Raw genomic sequence first — 15,965 nt, 5'->3', positions numbered from 1 at the left:
ACTTTCCATGGCATTGTTAAAAAGCTTATGTTTTGTTTTTAAATTACATTTTCTACTTGCTGTGTACTTGTTCAGTACCACTACAATGAGAATCCTGTGGAGGCGGGCAAGTCTGCCATTGTGCCCCGGGTAATGGCCGGGGAATGAGGGGTTTGAATCCGGTGTGGAGCCTGAGCAACGGCTACCACTACACATCCAAGGAGGGCAGCGGGCAGGCATGCATGCCCGCCCGCCCCGAGGTAGTGACCAAAAATAACAATACAGGAGGCGGACTTTCGAGGTCCTGCTGTGTATTTGAAATGAGTGTACTTTACATCCTTGAACGAGAACCAGTTATGGCGGGCAAAGATGACACCACATTCCTTTCACGAGAATCATATGGAGGCGGGCAAGTCTGCCATTTGTGACCCCGGGTAATGGCCGGGGAATGAGGGATGGAATCCGGTGTGGAGCCTGAGAAACGGCTACCACTACACATCCGAGGAGGGCATGCACGCCCGCCCCGAGGTAGTGACCAAAAATAACAATACAGGAGGCGGACTTTCGAGGCCCTGCTGTGTATTTGAAATGAATTAACTTTAAATCCTTTACCAGGAATCCGTTATGGAGGGCAAGTCTGCCATTGTCACCGCGGGGAATGAAGGTTGGATTGCGGCCCGAAGTGGGAGCCTGCTGAGACCCATGCTGTAGCTGCCCTGACCGTGCTTTGCAGACCAGGCATCTGTGGTCAGATGGACCCTTGAGCCAGTGGAAGACAAACCAAGTTGAAAGCATTTGCCAAGAATGTTTTACGGAGGGCAAGTTTTTTTGCCCTTTTTTTACATTGTTTGAAAATGATAGATGGTTGTATTTTTAAATTGTTTGAAAGTTTAGATGGTTGTATTTTTAAATTGTTTAAGTGTAGCCATTCTTCCTCCCCCCAGCCACGAACAATACCATGGGAACGTGGAGCAGCAGAAGCCCCCTGTGACGGCTGCCGCGGTTGTTCTCCGCGGCTTGTCTTTTGAGGGGTGCTGCTTTTCCTCAGGTGTTCTTGCCATAGCTGTTTGTGCCTTCTCTCCAGGTGCCTTTGTAAAGCACTTGTCCCTACGTGACAGTTGGCCTTTCCACGGCTCAATTTTTGCTGGCAGAGACACTAGATGGCTTTGCTCCGATCTGAGACACACACGTTAAAAAATTTCCAAACCGCTGAGCCCCCCTGGGCTGATGGCGCTACGGTGGCATCAGCAGCTGACGTTGAAGGGCATGCTGGCTGTCTGGCCATAGCGGGCGATACATGGCGCCGGACACTGCCCCCAGCTGTTTCTGAGGACGAGCTCCCTCTTGTATTGCGTTCCGGAGTTGGAGCCTGATCAACGGCTACCACCACACATCCAGGCAAGGAGGGAGGCAGGCAGGCATGCACGCCCGCCCCGAGGTAGTGACCAAAAATAACAATACAGGACTCAGGAGGACCTTTTGCGGCCCTAATTGAAATGAATTAACTTTAAATCCTTTAACGGGAATCCGTTATGGAGGGCAAGTCTGCCATTGTCACCGCGGGGAATGAAGGTTGGATTGCGGCCCGAAGAGGGAGCCTGCTGAGACCCATGCTGTAGCTGCCCTGACCGTGCTTTGCAGACCAGGCATCTGTGGTCAGATGGACCCTTGAGCCAGCGGAAGTCAAACCAAGTCGAAAGCATTTGCCAAGAATGTTTTACGGAGGGCAAGTTTTTTTGCCCTTTTTTTAAATTGTTTGAAAATGATAGATGGTTGTATTTTTAAATTGTTTGAAAGTTTAGATGGTTGTATTTTTAAATTGTTTGCAAGTTTAGATGGTTGTATTTTTAAATTGTTTGCAAGTTTAGATGGTTGTATTTTTAAATTGTTTAAAAGTGTATCCATGCAAGTGCAAGTTATGCACTGACTGCCAGGTATAATGTGCAGTCACAGATGCAGTGAAAGGTATGCAGTGACTGCAAACAGCTGTTTGTGTAGTGACGGCCGTGCTGGACTGGTGCGCACCATGACGAGAGTGCAGGTGATGGTGGCTTTTCAGCCCATATGCTCGCTGGCTGATGTAGCTGAATGACAGAACAGTGACTGTCCAGCTGATCAAATTTGGTCTGACCACAATGAAGCAACGACCTTATTATCTTTTGTGTGCCACCCCCACCCGAGACACTCAAATAGCCGGCGGTCATTGCTTCATTGTGATGCGCAAGCCCCTTCACCGCGGCAAGGTAATGATCACGAAGGGGGATAGGCATATGTACACGCACCAGAAAAATTAGTGTAGCGGCCGATGCTAGCAGCGGCCTTAAAAATTCAGGAATCCGCCTAGAGTCCTGGACCCTGTTGGTGGTGGCGGAGAAGGCAATCAAGCGGCCTGCAGGCAGAGATGCTGTGTGTTGGGACTGACTTAGTCTTCGGTCGTGCAGTAGCCCTCCGTGATCCATTCCTCATTCATTTTGATAAAGGTCAGGTACTGAACACTGTCGTGACTTAGGCGACTTCTCTTCTCAGTAACTATGCCTCCAGCTGCACTGAAGGTCCTTTCTGACAGGACGCTTGCGGCAGGGCAAGAGAGAAGTTGTATGGCAAATTGGGACAGCTCTGGCCACAGGTCAAGCCTGCGCAACCAGTAGTCCAAGGGTTCATCGTCGCTTTTCGCAGAGTCTACATCCACACTCAAGGCCAGGTAGTCGGCTACCTGCCGGTCCAGGCGTTGGTGGAGGGTGGATCCGGAAGGACTATGGCGAGGAGTTGGACTAAAGAACGTCCGCATGTCCGACATCACCCTGAGATCGCTGGAGCGTCCTGTTCTTGCCTGCGTGGACTTGGGAGGAGGAGGGTTACTGCCAGTGGTACCTTGATTGCGTTGTGCAGTCACATCACCCTTAAATTAATTGTAAAGCATCATCGACAGCTTGTTCTGAAAGTGCTGCATCCTTTCCGCCTTTTGTTGAGTTGGTAACAGGTCAGCCACGTTGTGCCTGTACCGAGGGTCTAGTAGCGTGGCCACCCAGTACAGGTCATTCGTCTTGAGTTTTTTGATACGGGGATCCCTCAACAGGCTGGACAACATGAAAGAGGACATCTGCACAAAGCTGGATGCAGACGTACTCTCTATCTCCTCTTGCTCTTCCTCAGTGACGGGATGCAACTCCTCTCCCTCCCCCCAGCCACGAACAATACCACGGGAACGTGGAGCAGCAGAAGCCCCCTGTGATGGCTGCCGCGGTTGTTCTATTTCCGCCGCCTCTTCCTCCTCCACAGAAACACCTTCCTCATCATCACCATCATCAGAGTCTGACTCCTCTCCTTCCCCACACGACTCCTCTTCTTCCTCCTCCTTCCCCCTCTGTGCTGCCGCCGGTGTTGTGGAAACATCGGGTTCGTGTGTCAATGGCTCCCACGACTCCTGCTGCCCTAACTCTTCTTGTTCACGCTCCTCCACAGCTGTATCCACCACTCTACGCATGGCACGCTCCAGGAAGTAGGCGTAGGGGATCAAGTCGCTGATGGTGCCCTCATCGCAACTCACCAGTTTGGTCACCTCCTCAAAGGGCTCCATGACCCTGCATGCATTTCGCATCAGTGTCCAGTTGTTGGGCCACAACATCCCCATCCTCCCAGATTGTGTCCTTGTACTGTAATGATACAGGTACTTGGTGACGGCTTTCTCCTGGTCTAGCAGGCGAGAGAACATCAGCAGGGTGGAATTCCAGCGAGTCGGGCTATCGCAAATCAGGCGTCTCACCGGCAAGTTGTTTCTACGCTGAATCTCCGCAAAGCGTGCCATGGCCTTGTAAGAGCGCCTGAAATGCCCACACAACTTCCTGGCCTGCTTCAGGACGTCCTCTAAGCCTGGGTACTTGGACACAAATCTTTGCGCGACCAGATTAAGCACATGTGCCATGCAGGGTATGTGTGTCAGCTTTCCCAAATTCAACGCAGCAATGAGATTTCTGCCGTTGTCACACACCACGTTGCCGATCTCAAGCTTGTGCGGGGTCAGCAATTGCTCCACCTGTTTGTTAAGAGCAGCCAGGAGAGCTGCTCCAGTGTGACTCTCCGCTTTCAGGCAAGACATGTCTAACACTGCATGACACCGTCGCACCTGGCATGCAGCATAGGCCCTGGGGTGCTGGGGCTGTGTAGCTGGAGAGGAGATGGCGGCACCAGCCAAGGAGGAGGAGGAGGAGGATGATGACAGCGAAGCGGTGATAGCAGGTGGAGAGGAGGTGGCTGGAGGCCTGCCTGCAAGCCGTGGAGGTGTGACAAGTCGGTCCTCCCTGCTTGCTGCCATCGGTCACCAGGTTGACCCAATGGGCTGTGTATGTAATGTAGTTGCCCTGCCCGTGCTTGGCAGACCAGGCATCCGTGGTCAGGTGGACCCTTGACCCAACGCTGTGTGCCAGAGATGACACCACTTGCCTCTCAACTGCACGGAAGAGTTTGGGTATGGCCTTTTGTGAAAAATAATTGCGGCCTGGTATCTTCCACTGCGGTGTACCAATGGCCACAAACTTACGGAAAGCCTCCGAATCCACCAGCTTGTATGGTAATAGCTGGCGAGCTAATAGTTCCGCCACGCCAGCTGTCAGGCGCCGGGCAAGAGGGTGACTGGCAGACATTTGCTTCTTCCGCTCAAATACTTCCTTCACGGACAGCTGGGTACTGCTGTGGGCAGAGGAGAAGGAACCGCTGAAGGGAAGAGGCGGTGTGGAGGAGGGTGGCTGTGAAGGTGCAAGGGAGAAAGTGGATGAAGACGATGCACCTGAAGGAGGAAGAGGAGAAGGAGGGTGGCTTGTCTTTTGAGGGGTGCTGCTTTTCCTCAGGTGTTCTTGCCATAGCTGTTTGTGCCTTTTCTCCAGGTGCCTTCGTAAGGCACTTGTCCCTACATGAGAGTTGGCCTTTCCACGGCTCAATTTTTGCTGGCAGAGACAACAGATGGCTTTGCTCCGATCTGAGACACACACGTTAAAAAATTTCCAAACCGCTGAGCCCCCCTGGGGTGATGGCGCTACGGTGGCATCAGCAGCTGACGTTGAAGGGCATGTTGGCTGTCTGGCCATAGCTGGCGATACATGGCGCCGGACACTGCCCCCAGCTGTTTCTGAGGACGAGCTCCCTCTGCTTCTATCATGGAGTCGTCTCCTCCTAGTCCTCTCTGACTCCTCCTCTGAACTGTCCCCCTGGTCATCTCCTCTACCGGGAACATATGTGGTATCCGTATAATCGTCATCATAATCCTCCTGGCCAGCTGCACTTTCCTCAGACACCTCCTCAACTGCACCAACTTCAGGTGTTTCATCAGCCCCCTCCACACACGTTACGTCCATACTATCGCCACCTAACTCAGACGTAGGAGGTGGTGTACCTGCGCCTTCTTCTTGTTGTTGCAGTAGTGGCTGTGAATCAGTGATTTCACCACCACCACCACCACCACCACCACCAAATAACTCCTGCGAAGTGTCAAATGCAGTGGATGTGGTGCTTGTTGTAGCGCTGGTGGCTGCGGGAGATGAGGTGTTCTGTGTTAAATACTCAATCACCTCCTTACGATTTTGGGAAGTGATGGCACGTGCCTTCTTCTGAGCACTGTATTTTGGGGCAGGTCCGCACGAAATCACAGCAACACCACCTCGCACAGACCTGCCGGTGCCTTGTGGCCTTCCTCTGGGTCTGCCTCTACCTCTTCCTCTACCTGGTTTGTCCATTTTGTCCATCTCGGGGGGATGCTAGGTATATGCAGTGAGCTGGGTTCACTGAACAGTAAAGGTACTAGGATGCAGTGAGGTGGGTTCACTCAACACAACAGGTAGTAGGATGCAGTGAGCTGGGTTCACTGAACAGTAAAGGTACTAGGATGCGGTGAGGTGGGTTCACTCAACACAACAGGTAGTAGGTATATGCAGTGAGCTGGGTTCACTCAACACTACAGGTAGTTATGTACAGTGATGAGGTGGGTTAAGTAAACACAACAGGTAGTAGTAGGATGCAGTGAGCTGGGTTCACTCAATACAACAGGTAGTAGGTATATGCAGTGAGCTGGGTTCACTCAACACAACAGGTAGTAGGTATATGCAGTGAGCTGGGTTCACTCAACACTACAGGTAGTTATGTGCAGTGATGAGGTGGGTTAAGTAAACACAACAGGTAGTAGGTATATGCAGTGAGCTGGGTTCACTCAACACTACAGGTAGTTATGTGCAGTGATGAGGTGGGTTAAGTAAACACAACAGGTAGTAGTAGGATGCAGTGAGCTGGGTTCACTCAACACAACAGGTAGTAGTAGGTATATGCAGTGAGCTGGGTTCACTCAACACTACAGGTAGTTATGTGCAGTGATGAGGTGAGTTAAGTAAACACAACAGGTAGTAGTAGGATGCAGTGAGCTGGGTTCACTCAACACAACAGGTAGTAGTAGGTATATGCAGTGAGCTGGGTTCACGCAACACTACAGGTAGTTATGTGCAGTGATGAGGTGGGTTAAGTAAACACAACAGGTAGTAGTAGGATGCAGTTAGCTGGGTTCACTCAACACAACAGGTAGTAGTAGGTATATGCAGTGAGCTGGGTTCACTCAACACTACAGGTAGTTATGTGCAGTGATGAGGTGGGTTAAGTAAACACAACAGGTAGTAGTAGGATGCAGTGAGCTGGGTTCACTCAACACAACAGGTAGTAGTAGGTATATGCAGTGAGCTGGGTCCACGCAACACTACAGGTAGTTATGTGCAGTGATGAGGTGGGTTAAGTAAACACAACAGGTAGTAGTAGGATGCAGTGAGCTGGGTTCACTCAACACAACAGGTAGTAGTAGGTATATGCAGTGAGCTGGGTTCACTCAACACTACAGGTAGTTATGTGCAGTGATGAGGTGGGTTAAGTAAACACAACAGGTAGTAGTAGGATGCAGTGAGCTGGGTTCACTCAACACTACAGGTAGTTATGTGCAGTGATGAGGTGGGTTAAGTAAACACAACAGGTAGTAGTAGGATGCAGTGAGCTGGGTTCACTCAACACAACAGGTAGTAGTAGGTATATGCAGTGAGCTGGGTCCACGCAACACTACAGGTAGTTATGTGCAGTGATGAGGTGGGTTAAGTAAACACAACAGGTAGTAGTAGGATGCAGTGAGCTGGGTTCACTCAACACAACAGGTAGTAGTAGGTATATGCAGTGAGCTGGGTTCACTCAACACTACAGGTAGTTATGTGCAGTGATGAGGTGGGTTAAGTAAACACAACAGGTAGTAGTAGGATGCAGTGAGCTGGGTTCACTCAACACTACAGGTAGTTATGTGCAGTGATGAGGTGGGTTAAGTAAACACAACAGGTACTGGGGGTATATGCAGTACTGGGTAGTACAATGTGCAGCTCCCTGTCACACACACAGGCAGTCAGTCACTGAATGTGCTGGGCTGCTGGCAGTGGCACACACACACTATCAATTAGCAAGGCTGTGCATGCAACAAAAGTGTCAGTTTGACACAGAGTAAAAAAAAAAAAAAAGTACAGGATGAGCTCTGACAAAAGCTAGGGTGCTATAAAGCAATAACAATCAGCCAAGGAGCAAACTAAGCAGCCAAGAACCTAACTAATCTGTCCCTAGAAGAACAAGTCTGCAGCAGCTGTCCCTTTCCTCTCACTAGCAGGCACACGAGTGAGTGTAATGGCCGCCGGAGCCTGCCTTATATAAGGGGGGGTGGGGCTCCAGGGCTTACTGTAGCCTGAATGGCTACAATGTGCCTGCTGACTGTGATGCAGAGGGTCAAAGTTGACCCTCATAGTGCATTATGGGGCGAATCGAACATCCGTAAAAGTTCGCCTGGCGCAGGCGAATGCGAACCACCAATGTTCGCCTGGAACCGTTCGCCGGCGAACCGTTCGCTACACCTCTACCTGTTTTCCTTTATGTATGCAAGAGTTCTCACGATCCACCCTCCTCCTCTGGACTTCCCTTCGAAAACACATCCATCACTCTCCAACCTTTGTAATCTTTAAGAGCTCCCTTAAAAGTCATTTTTTTTCATACATGCATGTACTCTTGCAATTTCCCTACAACCCCTGGCAAACTTATAGTTACTAAATAGATCTTACAAAATACACTGGTTAGTAGATGGGGCCCCCCATAGATCTGGGCTCCCCTCTAGTTACGCCCCTGCTACAAAGTGAAGTCCCGGCATAAACCAGACATTGACTCACTGACCAGGGGAAACGGTGTCAGTCTTCTGGCTAACAAACATATAGGTGATCATTTTTAGAACCTACATTTTAATATAGATACATGTAGCTCAAAATTTTTTTTTAAAAAATGTTGCATATATGGGGCTGATTCACAAAGTTTTTTTCTTTTTCCCGTTGTCATGATGACAGGCGGCGAGCTCACTATAGGGGTAGAGCACCACCCAGAGGATGGAGGGAGAACTGCAGCACTGGATCCCAGAGAAGTAAGGGCAGGATCTCTCTGCGGCAGCTGCAGATTTACTGTTAGATTGGTTACTTCCAACATGTCCGATCGATTTTCTGTTCATTTCTATGAGAATCAATCGGAAATCAGATTGGACATGTTGGTACCTAGCATTAGGGTCTAAAAGCTTGTGAAAAAATTGCACTGCTTTTAGACCCTAATATCCGGAGGTAATCATACCGTCAGGGTATTGTAAGCTCAGAAGGGCAGGGCTCTCTCACCCTTTTGTGTCTTGGAATTTGCTGTACGATTTAACCACTTCTTTACTATGGTCATTTTCACAGTTCAGTTCAGCTCAGCTCTGATTACTTTGCCAATAACTTTATAAATAATTATCACAACTAAATTATCGATATATTGTTTTTTCAGGACAATTTATGCCTTTTGTGGCTGATATTTGTTTTTAGTAATTACCTTATTTTCTGTGTATTTTAGACGGAAAATAAGGAAAAATGTGAAAAAATACACAATTTTTCCACTTTCATACATTACAGCTTTAATGTAAATAGCTTCTTTTGTACATTAAGCCCACACATTGTATTTGTCTAATCTCTCCTGTTTATTTAAACAGCTCATTTGTTTTAATATATATAAGTAACACATTGTATATACCCTACTCTCTTGTTACCTCTTTTTTGCTCCTGGAATGTTTGTTTTACACTTGTTTACACATTAATCCTGCCATTGAATTCCCTGAGATGAAGAAAGGGGTTTGCTGTCATTCATTTACAACTAGGTAGCATTGTTATCAGCTCAGAGATAAATAAACTGTGTTATCTAGGATTTTGTAGGGAGGGGAGTACAAAGGCTTATTTTCACGTCATGGGACAGGGAGTGGTTAAACATTGTTACATTTGTCACCGAAATTATGTCTACTAATTATGTATTATGTACCAATGTTGCTACATTGTGAATGCCATTGTCTGTATGATATACGTGTGATATATATATATATATATATATATATATATATATATATATATATATATACATACATATATATTATGGTCCTTTGTATTGTTTATTCTGTACACCCAATGGAAGCTGGCGGTACTGTTTAAATTAAACAACAATAATAATATAACACAGAGTAGTGACACCAAGAGCCAAATATAGTGTAGCATGTACTGGTAGTTAAAATGAAGTATGATAGAGTAATAAGCTATACTAACAAAGCAGGGTTACCTCAAAGGCAACCACTGTGTAGGCAGGTCGGGTGATTAGACCTGACCCCACTCAGGATTAAGAAGTTGCTCTCCGTAGATAAGGAAAAAAGGGTGTAACACCTCTCTCCACCAGGGGTGGACTTAATATAGCATAGTATGGATATAGAGGTGCCAAAAGGATAAAATAATCTAAAAAGTTTAAAACATGAGGAGGCAGTGGTGGACCTCCTCCAAGCAGACACAAAACTTACCAATGTGTTTGTCAAATACAACAAGTTTATTTGCATACTCAGGGGAATAACGCAACGCATTTCGCAGGTTTGATCCTGCTTCATCAGGCAATAACAACGGAGCAATAGCATATGTGATCAGTAGAAGAGCCAGAACAAAATCTTTATATATAATAGAGTAAGTGCCTCAACCTTCAAGCAAGAAGAAGAAGTAGTGCCCTGCCCCCAGGGCCGGTCCAAGCAAGAAGAAGGGGCTGGTCCAAGCAAGAAGAAGAAGTAGTGTCATATCAAACCAAGGGCAAAGAGGGATAATGTGCATATTCAGTAGCAGTGCATTGTGGGTAACCACAAATGTTCACTTATAGCTGAATTATTGCAGATTTGCTTCTGTTTTAAGAAGGAAAATCACACCAAGCTTTGCTTTTTTTAGTAGGAGGGCTTTTTGGTCTCTTTTATCCTCCTATACATTCTTAGTAGTTTGGGTCACCCTGAGCTGCTTGGTTACTCTGTTGTACTGGTCCAAGCCCTATCTCATACAGCCTTATCAATCCCTGCTATGTACTGACGAGGATCAAATGTCTGAAACAGGCTGTCACATGTGGGTTTGATATGACTGTGTAAAACGTAAAGCTATAGGCTTGCTTGACTTACCAAGGGTGAAAAGGAAAAATTTGCATATTTAGTAGTGGTGCAATGTGGGTAATCACAAATGTTCACTTATAGCTGAATTATTGCATAGTTACTTCTGTTTTAAAAAGGCAAATTACACCAAGCTTTGCTTTTTTTAGTAGGAGGTCTTTTTGGTCCCTTTTATCCCCCTATACATTCCGAGTGGTTTGGGTCACCCTGAGCTGCTTGGTTTCTCTGTTGTACTGGTCCAAGCCCTATCTCATACAGCCATATCAATCCTTGCCATGTACAGATGAGGACCAAAAGTCTGAAACAGGCTGTCACATGTGGGTTTGATATGGCTGTGTAAAATTTAAAGCTATAGGCTTGCTATACACCAGTGGTTCTGGATGCTTGCTTGGCTTCCTAAGGGTGAAAAGGAATTATTTGCATATTTAGTAGCAGTGCATTGTGGGTAACCACAAATGTTCACTTATAGCTGAATTATTGCATATTTCCTTCTGTTTTAGGAAGGCAAATTACACCAAGCTTTGCTTTTTATTAGTAGGAGGTCTTTTTGGTACCTTTTATCCCCCTATACATTCCGAGTGGTTTGGGTCATCCTGAGCTGCTTGGTTACTCAGTTGTACTGGTCCAAGCTCTATCTCATACAGCCGTATCAATCCCTGCCATGTACTGATGAGGACCAAAAGTCTGAAACAGGCTGTCTACATGTTGGTTTGATATGACTGTGTAAAATTTAAAGCTATATGCTTGCTATACACCAGCGGCTCTGGATGCTTGCTTGGCTTACCAAGGAGGAAAAGGGGTAATTTGCATATTTAGTAGCCATGCATTGTGGGTAACCACAAATGTTCACTTATAGCTGAATTATTGCAGATGTCCATCTGTTTTAAAAAGGCAAATTACACCAATACAGTGTGCGGCATTGCAGGAAGTGACAACAGTGGAACGCACGATGGAACACGGAAGAGGTGAGTCATCCCCGCCCGCTGCCTCTTACTAATAGTGGTGTCTGCTACTGTGCTTAAGCAGGAGAGGGAGCGCACATGGGGGACCCGGGGGAGGGGGGGGGTTTCCTGCTGAGCTTAAGCTGGAGGTAGAGCACACATGGGGGACCCAGTTGAGGGGGGGTCCAACCCCCCTCCCCGCCGCTGTGCCCAATACCCCCTCCCTGCCCTCTACCCTCTTATGCGGCGTATGCTATGCCGCGGGTCGGCTAGTATATTATATTATGCTTGTTTTTGTTGAAGTTAGAAACATTTGAAATTAAAACTAACGTTGTATTGTTTTTTTCTTTAAAAAAAAAAAAAAAAAAGGAATATTTTTTTTATATATGAAACAAGTGGACCTATGGGAAATTAAAACATATACTTATAATGCCATATGTCATATTTTTTTATTTTTTAAAAAAACAAACTATATATTTGACACTAACTTTAGTAACAAAACTAAAAAAAAAAAAAAAAACTTTATTTATTATGACCAAAAAAAAATATTATCTATTTTTTATTTCGATATAGCACCATTCAGGGGCATAACTAGAACTGACTGGGCCCCATAGCAAAAAAAAAAATATATGTATGTCTGTACTAATCACTTACTTTGCTGGCAAGAAGGCTGAGCTATGCAAGTGACGGTTAAGTGCGGTTAAACATTTATGGGTTTATGGCAGCACGGTGGCGTAGTGGTTAGTGCTCTTGCCTTGCAGCGCTGGGTCCCTGGTTCGAATCACAGCCAGGTCAACATTTGCAATGAGTTTGTATGTTCTCCCTGTGTCTGCATGGGTTTCCTCCCACATCCCAAAAACATACAGATAACTTAATTGGCTTCCCCCTAAAATTGGCCCTAGACTACGATACATACACTACACAATACATACATAGACATAGGACTGTGGTAGGGATTAGATTGTGAGCCCCTCTGAGGGACAGTTAGTGACTAGACTATATACTCTGTACAGTGCTGCGGAAGATGTCGGCGCTATATAAATACTAAATAATAATAAGGAAACATCTGAAATAATATTTAAACTTCCCTTTGTGCTGTATTGCTCTAAACTGAGAGGATTGCCTTTTGTCATCAACAGTGGAATATCACTTTATGTCTCACTAATGTACAATATTCAGTTTGGCCACTAGATGTCAGAGACACTAATAGAACTGCTCTTTGGGTATGGGCAGAGCATTGGCATTCAGAGCAGCTAAAGTCTCAGTGAAAGTTTCAACCTGAATTATTTTCTCTCTCTGAAACAGCAGCCTCTGTGAAACGGTAAGAATAGTTGCATGATATATAATAGTTGGTGTGCGTTTTTAGACATAAACATTATTTTATCTTCTGTGCTATTTCCCAGGACCTTGTGAAGTTCATTAGTTTTGGTAAAATATACTGCAGAAGGATTTATCCGTGTCTACTTGATGTTTTTGATGGACACTTTTTAGCTGTTTGCTTTTCCCCTTTCTCCTCAGCTCACAGGATCATCCCACAGGACAGGAATAACCTCTGGAAGGGCCGTGACTACCATATGGCCAACATGGGCCTCAGAGGTCCTCAAGTCAACACCTGTAAAGGTCACATAACTTAAGCAATCAATTATCCTGTTATACGCAGGGTAACGCAACAGCAATACAAGGCAGTTGGGCCTATCACACTTACCGCGTTGCGTCACTTTGTGCCAGAAGAGACTATTCAGCCACCGAGGCACCGCAAATTCAATAGTGCGTTACTGTCGGACTTCCACAGAGGTGGTAATGTAAGTCAATAGGTGACGCAGGAAACTTAAATATTTTGGCGTCCACAGGGCAGCGCCCATGTGCGAACAAGGGGAATATGACAAGGTAACCCGGAAACCAATGAACGTACTTCCTGTACAATAGGGAGTACGTCACTGGGCGAGGGACATGGGGGGGCGGTGCTATGCATATGACCCTGGCGGCCCACTTGGCGCCATAGGGTCAAATTATTGACTTTTTGTGTGTTGCGGTGCAACAGGGCTAGGGCATCACACCGCAAACCTATTGGTCAGGTGTAAAACCGCTGTGGAAGATATTATTATTAATAATAGTGTGAATTGTTTCCTGATCTACCACAAATTGTACAAAGGCTAGCTTTGGAACTTTTAAGCTTTTCACGGAAGATGACCTCTGGACGTGTATTTGTTTTCATTTTATGAACACGTCGTTATGCCCTCGAAAAATATATTTCATGACCTTGTACCAGGTTTATTTTAACATAGCTTCAATGCTTTTAACACATTTATGCCGAAACTAAGGCCTAGGGTTGGCTTTATAAAAAAAATAATAATAGTAGTAATAACATACTGTTCATGTTTAAAAAAATATCTGTTCAAATTGGTATTTTTTATATCTGTGCTGCATATTGTCAGATGCATAAAAAAATTAATATACAAAGAAAGCAGCTGTTTTCATAGCAACCAGTTGCCCACAGGATTTTATTTGATTAAACATGTGTAAGTAAATCTACAACTGGATTTTTCAGAGGACGGTCTCACAAACCGAGCTGCACTACTTCAAAAACATTTTAAAAATAACAATTTTCTATATGATTTATTATTTGTTATTTTGTTTTTATTACTATATTAAAAAAGAGTATTGCATTTTGTTGAGCCTTTCTTCCTTTTGTGTTGGGTTTATAAGCAGCTTTGCACAGCTTCTCTCTACTTTGTATTTTGTGCACTGAGGCGGTGCAGCTCCCAGCCTCTGGCAATATGATTGCAAGGTAAGATATGTATATAGATTACAATTACTGCTGACATCCAAACAACATTAACAAAGACTCTATTGGATTTTTACAAGTAATCAAAGGTCATATTATTAAAAGCATACAAAACATCATGAGTGCAGCAATAAATCACCTCCAACACACTGAAAGCTTATTTTTGTAAAAAAAAAAAAAAAAATAGCAAGCAAAAGTCTTGAATAAATTCACTGAGCCTTTTCTGTATTACCCGCTCCGTTACATTGATTCCATGCTGCTTCCTTCAAATGCCTGACCTGAAATGCCTATTTCAAAAATGTTTTTTATTTATTTATTTTTTTACATGGATTTTACATTTTGTATTCTTAGCAGACGGCATATTTGGATTGTTTTGTACAATACAAAATGGCAGCATGGAACACTGATATCAGTCATATTTCAGCTAATGCAAGTATGGTTGCCAAACTGCTTATTTTCTTTCGACCCACTAAAAAGCTCTGTTTTATGTACAAGGTTCTTTTTGTATTTTTGTTCAGCAAAGCCAAACATTTCATTAGTTTGTGCACAAAGGGAAGCCATCATAAAATCCAGTTAGAAATCATTGCTTACAAGCAATCCATTAATGGAAAGGGAAAAAAGCGGGAACAAAGAAATAAGAAATACTTTTGTTTTTCGCTTAGATTCAAGAGCCATGGGTTTAAAGGGCTGATGAGCTCTGCAGGACTAAATACACACGGTGTGGAGGGTGTACTCTCTCCCCAAATAATAGCCTGGCAAATTCTGAAGATATCAGGCAAATCGGGTGCATGTGGCTTCTGGACAAATCGGACTGAAAATAAGGAAATTTTGGCACCAGGTTGACAACCAATTATTATCTTTTTTTACAAGCCTTCTCTCTATTTTTAAGCCGGTGAAGCCGGCGACAAAGAGGAAATTCGGGTGCTAGAGGGCACCCAATAATTAACTTTTTATGCTGTTTTTTGTTGTTGTTTTTTTAGCACCACCAGGGGTGTCTTAGGGTTCTTAGGGTTAGGCACCACCACCAGGGGTCTTAGGGATAGGCACCATCACAGGGTTGTTTTAGGGTTCTTAGGGTTAGGCACCACCAGTGGGTCTTAGGGTTAGGCACCACCAGGGGGTCTTAGGGTTAGGCACCACCACGGGGGTGTCTTAGGGTTAGGCACCACCAGAGGGGGTCTTAGGGTTAGGATCCAGCAGGGGGGAAGGGGGGTCTTAGGGTTAGGCACCATCAGGGGGTTTAGGCACCACCAGGGGGTGGTTAGAGTTAGGTAACGGTAGTGGAAGGTTCTGTGTTAAAGCAGGATTAGGTTTAGCTATAGTAAAATACTGGTAACAATTATTGATATTTTACTAACGAAAATTAACACTTTGAATAATAGAGTATCTGTACATTTACCGATATCCTACTATCGGCACTGCTCCTATGCTCGGTTTTCCATGGTGCCCGATATTCACGTATGCCTTCTGAAAGCCTACAGTTACATTTTAAAGGATACATTCTGAAGCCATTGTTTTAAACTTCCACAAGTCCTGTAGTTGCACAGTATGGGCTTGATTCACAAAGCCGTGATAACTCTTATCACGGTCGTGCTAGCGTTTTGCACGCACTTTAACACACGTAAAGTTTTTCGCATGCAAACGCGACCGTGATAAGAGTTATCACGGCTTTGTGAACGCCTTTACTCACAGAATTTGCATATTTGATGCAGCAGTTCCAGAGAAATGTCCTTTGGAAATGCTA

At 45.2% G+C, this 15,965-nt stretch overlaps 1 long non-coding RNA gene across 1 annotated transcript in view; it reads left to right on the top strand.

Annotated features, from left to right (window-relative positions):
- Positions 1–12,673: 12,673 nt before the first annotated feature.
- LOC137547223 (uncharacterized) overlaps positions 12,674–15,965 on the top strand; it is a 70,403-nt gene continuing 67,111 nt past the window's right edge. The window contains exon 1 of the long non-coding RNA XR_011026532.1: positions 12,674–12,757. This is a non-coding gene — a long non-coding RNA (uncharacterized lncRNA). The remainder of the gene's footprint in view (positions 12,758–15,965) is intronic.

This window comes from Hyperolius riggenbachi, chromosome 2 (genome assembly GCF_040937935.1).
Source record: "Hyperolius riggenbachi isolate aHypRig1 chromosome 2, aHypRig1.pri, whole genome shotgun sequence".
NCBI classification, from domain to species: domain Eukaryota; kingdom Metazoa; phylum Chordata; class Amphibia; order Anura; family Hyperoliidae; genus Hyperolius; species Hyperolius riggenbachi.
Note: the sequence above shows the minus strand (reverse complement) of the source record. Positions and strands in the feature narration are given on the sequence as shown.